This window comes from Elephantulus edwardii, unplaced genomic scaffold, assembly GCF_000299155.1.
Source record: "Elephantulus edwardii isolate Elephantulus edwardi_28Jun2011 unplaced genomic scaffold, EleEdw1.0 scaffold00033, whole genome shotgun sequence".
Classification (NCBI taxonomy): domain Eukaryota; kingdom Metazoa; phylum Chordata; class Mammalia; order Macroscelidea; family Macroscelididae; genus Elephantulus; species Elephantulus edwardii.
Genome location: NW_006399783.1, coordinates 132,517 through 138,944, shown reverse-complemented (window position 1 = coordinate 138,944; position 6,428 = coordinate 132,517).

Here is a 6,428-nt window from a genome sequence, read left to right as displayed (position 1 = left end):
GGTCCGTCAGGGATGTATTCTGTCTCCATACCTTTTCAATCTGTATGCAGAACAGATCATCCGAGACGCTGGGCTGTACGAAGAGGAATGTGGCACCAAGATTGGTGGAAGAATCATCAACAACTTGTGTTATGCAGATGACATAACCCTGCTTGCTGAATGAAACTGAGGAGGACTTGAAGCGCTTGCTGCAGAAGGTCAAGAACTGCAGCCTCCTATACGGATTGAAGCTCAACATTAAGAAAGCAAAGATTCTCACCACTGGGCTACTTGTCAGCATCAGTATGGATGGTGAAAAGATTGAGATACTTAGCTGTTTTTGTTTGCTTGGCTAGACAATCAACACTCTTGGTAACAGCAGCCAGGAAATCAGGAGACGAATTACACTGGGAAAGTTAGCTCTGAGGGACCTCTCAAGAGTACTGAAGAGCAACGATGTCAAGCTGGAGACTAAGGTGCACCTGATCTGGCCTATAGTCTTCGCAGTTACGTGCTATGCATCAGAGAGCTGGACAGTGACTAGGGATGATAGAAAGAGAATTGATACCTTTGAGCTGTGGTGCTGGAGAAGAGTGTTGAATATACCATGGATTGCTAGGAGAACAAACAGGTTTGTCCTGGAGAAGGTGAAGCCGGAATGCTCCCTGGAGTCAAAGATTCTTTAGCTTCGTCTGATATACTTTGGGCATGTTCCATGGAGGGACTGGTCCTTGGAGAGGGACATCATGTTTGGCAGAGTGGAGGGGAGGCGAAGGAGAGAAAGACCTTCAATGAGGTTGGCACAGGATAGAACAGTGTTCAGAGCTCTTGTACATTGGGTCTCTATGAGTCGCAAATGACTCGATGGCACATAACAATAACAAGAAAGCAGAAGGAGAGGCCACTTTCTCTAAGAACGGCATTAGATAGTCTCTGTATAGCCTTTTCATAGGCAGAAAACAAAGGCAAGAAACAGAAAGGTGCAGACAAACATAGTCAAATACTGAGGAAGAAAGGGCTTAAAAAAGAATCTAAGTGAATATATATATTCATTACATTGTACACAGAATTGCCTTGCAGAGGTCAGAAATGCTAATGACGAGCTTTGAGGAGACTTGCTAGATTCCTGAAACAGGAAGGAAGGGGGATGGAAGGAGGAGTAGAGGGAGGGAGGAAAATCAAAACAACAGTTTTGAAAAATGACCTCACTGGAGAATTTGTCCTCCTTCTGTGAAGAAGGCCTGGTGGCCAAAGCAAAACTTACAATTAAATAGTAGGTTTGTAATTAGTTGAAATGTTTAATTTAACGGTTTAGTAAATTCAGCTAATAGTTTATCTCAAGTTTGTGATTAAGTTATTCTTGAGGAAATTCTTTTTTAGTACCAAATCTCAATTAAGATTTCTAACATGGTATTGGTTATTAAAAAAAAAGACAAAAAACACCCCCAGAAAACACCAAACACCCCAAAAAAACATAAAATAAATAGAAAAAAAGAACCTTGTGGTCTGGTGGGATGGGGAGGAAATAAGATCTGTATCTTAATCCTTGTTCAAGAATACACTGCAGATGAATGAAAAATACAAAAATTAATGTAAAATAAAATTAATAAAGTATAAAATGTAGTAAAATTTATTTTTCATGTAGTCTTTGAGTAAAAATGGCCTTAATAAGACATAAATTCAGAAGACTAATGGAAAAAAATTGAGAAAAGGATTCAAAATAGTAAGGGAAAAAACCTTAGTTTACTAGACAAAGCTTAAATGAATAAATAGTCAATTTTAAGTTGTATGGAAATATCTATAATACATGTAATAGGCAGGAGCCTAGTTCATATTATTGTTATGTGCTGTTGAGTTTACTATGATTCACAGTGACAATAAGAAGAACAGATAGGAACTTTGCTACATCCTCCACAAGCCCCATGATCTCCGATGTGTTCAAGCTTGTTATAATGTTGACATCTTAATAATCAATAAGAGAATTCATAGGAAAATTGAGAAGAAAAACAGACAATTTCACAGAAAAGAAAGGTAGAAGCCAACTACTGGAAAATATGTTCCACATCTGGAATAAAAACAATGCAAGACATTTTCACATGTCATAGTAGGAAATACTAAAAGTTAGCTAACACAATGTATTAATCATATTGTAAAAATGGAAACATTCACTTGTCTAAATTTTGTTACAAGCCCTATTGGCATGGTTTATAACCAGTTACTTTTTTTAACCAAGATGTCAGCAGTTTGGACCCACTAGTCTTTCCAAGAGAAAAAGATGATCAATCTTCTGTAAACATTTACCACCTAGGAAACATGAAGGTGGGCCACTATGTATCAGAATTGACAGAGCAGCATGTATGTTTACAATATGTGTAATGTTTGGCCTATCAACTCCATAATTTATTCTATATATCATGGGAATTTTTGAAGGGTTTAAGAGTTTTCCTATTTGTGAGCTAGTATTTAGCCAGTCAGAGTTTCAAGAATACTGGCAGAAGACTGAGAGACACAGAGGTTAAGAGTTTAGCTGCTAATTGAAGACTGGGCAGTTTCAATGAACCAGCAAATCTCTGGAAGTACGATACAGCAACTTGTTTTTCTAAAGGCTGCAACCATGGAAACTCTGTGGACCAGTTCTATTTTGTTTGCTGTCATTGCTATGAGTAAAAGTTAACAGGATAGAAAAAGTAATGGGTAAGGGAGGAGGCCATGGCACTAGGGACACCATAGCTAAGGCTAGATGGATCTTAGCTGTAAGCAGAGAGTACCAGAGGAATATTCATCTACCTGTGTTTCATGGACTATGCAAAGGCTGTTGACTGTGCAATATCACAACAAATTGTGGATAACCTTGAGAAGCATGGAAATCCCAAAACATCTGGGTGTGCTAATATGAAACCTATATTTGCACCAGGAAGCAGTGTCAGAACAGAACAAGGAAACACTACACGGTTCAAAATCAGGAAATAAGTGCATCAAGGATGCATCCTGTTTCCAGACCTTTTTCAATCTATATGTAAAGCAGATTAAACTTTATGAGGAGAAACGGGGCATCAAGATTGGAGGAAGACTCATCAACAAGCCTTGAGATGACACAACCTTGCTTGTTGAAACTAAGAAGGACCAGAAGCATTTGTTATGTAAGGTCAAAGACAGCAATATTCAATATGAATTGAAACTCAACATCAAGAAAACAATGACACTCACCATTGGGACATTTGACAGCACCCTGATACATAGATAGGAGACTGGTATTATCAACAAGTTCAGCTTGCTTGGATCCACAATCAGTACTCTTGGCATCAGCAGTTAGGAAATCAAAAGATGGATTGCATTGAGAAAATCTACTTTCAGGGAAATTTTCAGAGTGCTAAGAAGCAAGGATGTCGGTCTGGAGACTATAGTGCACCTGATCCAAGCCATGGTCTTTGTGATTCTTCAGAGAGCTGGACAATGACTAAGAATGATTGTAAAGGCATCAATGCCTTTGAGTTGTGGTACTTGAGAGGAGGATTGAACATATCATGGACTGCCAAGAGAACAAACTGGTTTATCCCAGAGAGAGTGAAACTAGATTGCTTCTTGGATACAGGGATTTTCAAGTTCCATTTTACATACATTCATGTGCCCAGGAGGGACCAGTTCTTGGAGAAGTTCATCATACTTGGAAGGGTCAAGGGACAGCACAAGTACAGAAGATCCTATATATGAAAGATTGACAATAACTATGGTAATGGGTGCAGATATGTCAGAGACAGTGAGACTGGCTCATCGTTTTCATCATTTGTGGGAAAGCAAGCACTAAGAGGTTCATTCATACGTGTGTTAGCACTCATTTCCAAACAAAGTCCAAGGGGTCATGTGATCAGGCTCAGACTGAAGCATCACACTTAATTCTTGAGTTAGAACTATCTTGATTTTTTTTTATATTGAATTGTAAGTACAACTCCTTTCTCTCCAAAGACACTTTATTTTATACAACTATTTAAGGTATGGACATTTTTTAAATAATAGAGTGAAATAAAATAAAGTGTCTCTATTCACAAGATTCTGTCACTGAGTCCATGTTTTCCAGCTACTGATCCTTCTTCACTGTTCCCAATTTTTGTGTTCCAGTCAACCATTATTATCAATGCATCTTGATTGCATGTTCAATCACTTTCTGACTCCAAAAGTTGGCAGAAATCTTCCATGTCCTCCTCTTTGGCTCTTGTTGTTGGTGCATATATTTCAATGGTAGTAGTATTTGTTAGACTTTTTGTATACATATGCCTATTATCTTTACACTCACCATGTTGTATTTCATGATGGATCTAGAAATAACTTTTGAAATTATGAAACCAGCCCCATTTTTCCTCACCTTTTCATCCCTGGCATAGTACATCATATGATTATCGTATTCAAAACATTCCATGTCAAGCCATCTCATTTTGCCAGTACCTAGTATGTCAATATTTATGTGTTCCATTTCTTTCTTAACAATGTCCAATTTTCCTACATTCATGCTTCTTATATTCCATGTTCCAATCACTAGTGTCTGCTTACAGCTGTTCCTCTTTCTTTGTGTTTCCATCTCTGAGGTCTCAGTCTCAATTTCCATGTCTGCTAGTCTAAGTGATAGTCTAAGTGTGCTCTATTTTACATAGGTTTTTCAAAGTCCTGTTATTTCAGAAGTGGATGGCCAATTGATAGAATTCTGTACATTCAATGATTTATTCATTGCAAATATTTTTTATATAAAACACAAATGCAGGTTATACACATGAATTTCACCTGATTGTATGCATAGGAATCAAATGAATTACATTTGTTGAAAGAATCACTGGATAAGCTCAATATCAGCTGTAAAAACGAGTCCAGGTACTGACTGTGGGACAGACCACCACCTATTCATATGTAAGTTCAAGCTTAAGTTGAAGAAAATGAAATCAAATCCATGGGAACCAAAATCTGACTTTAAGTCTATCCCACCTGAATTTCAAAATCATCTCAGGAAGAGGTTTGAGCCTTGAGCCCCAGCGAGCATAGACCAAATGAGCTGTGGGAGGATATCAAGAATATTGTCCATGATGAAGAATGCTAAAGATCATTACAAAGGTTGAATAAGAAGAAAAGACCAAGATGGATGTCAGATGAGACTCTGAATATTGCATTAGAGTGCCAAGAAGCCAAAGCTAAAGGAAGAAATCAAGAAATTAAAGAGCTGAACAGAAGATTTCAAAGGGCGTCTCAGGACAACAAAACAAAATACTATAATGAAATGTGCAAAGAGCTGGAATCAGAAAATCAAAAGGGCCATACTCACTCAGCATTTCTTAAGCTGAAGGAGTTGAAAAACAAATTCAAGCCATGAGTGACAATACTTTAGAATGCTTTGGGTAGAATGTTAAATGATCTAAGAAGCATTAAAAGAGGATGGAAAAAGTATACAGAGTCACTGTACCAGAAGGAATTGTCTGACAGAAGAATTTAAGGAAATAATGCATAAGAAAGAGACTGTGGTGATGAAAGAGGAAGTTCAAGTTGTTCTGAAAGAATTGGCAAAAAACAAGACTCCAGGAGTTGACGGCACACCAACTGACATATTTCAACAAACGAATGCTGCTCTGGATGAGCTCACTAAGTTGTGCAAAGAAATCTGGAGGACAGCCAGCTGACCAATTGTCTGAAAGAGATCGATATTTGTTCATATTCCAAAGAAAGGCGACCCTAGAGTGTGGAAATTATTGTAAATATCATTAATAGACCATGGAAGCAAGATTCTGCTGAAAATTATGACTGGAACAAAATGTCAACAGAGAACTGCCATATGGATTTAGAAGAGGTTGTGGTACTAGGGATATTATAGCTAATGTTAGATGGATATTGGCAGAAAGCAGAATGTACCAGAGGAATGGCTAGCTGTGCTTCATTGACTATTCAAAGGCTTTTGACTCTGTGAATCACAACAAACTGTGGCTGACTCTGAGAAGAATGGGAATCTCAGAACATTTGATTGTGCTTATGTAAAACCTATATATGGACCAACAGGCAATTGTCAGAGCAGAGCAAAGAGACACTACATGGTTCAAAATTGGGAAGGGATCCACCAAAGATGTATTTTGTCTCCATAACTTTTCAATCTGTTGCAGTACAGATCATCCAGGACACTGAGTTGTATAAGAAGGAATGTGGCATCAAGATTGGAGGAAGATTCATCAACAACCAGCATTATGCAGATGACACAACACTGCTTGCTAAAACTGAGAAGGACCTGAAGTGCTTGTTTCAAAAGGTCAAGAACTGTAGCCTTCAATATGGATTAAAGCTCAACATCAAGAAAACAAAGATTCTCACCACTGGGCCAATTGGCAGCATCAGTATGGATGGTGAAGAGATTGAGATAGTTAACAGTTTTACTTTACTTGGTTCCACAGTCAACACTCTTGGTAACAGCAGCCAGGAAATCA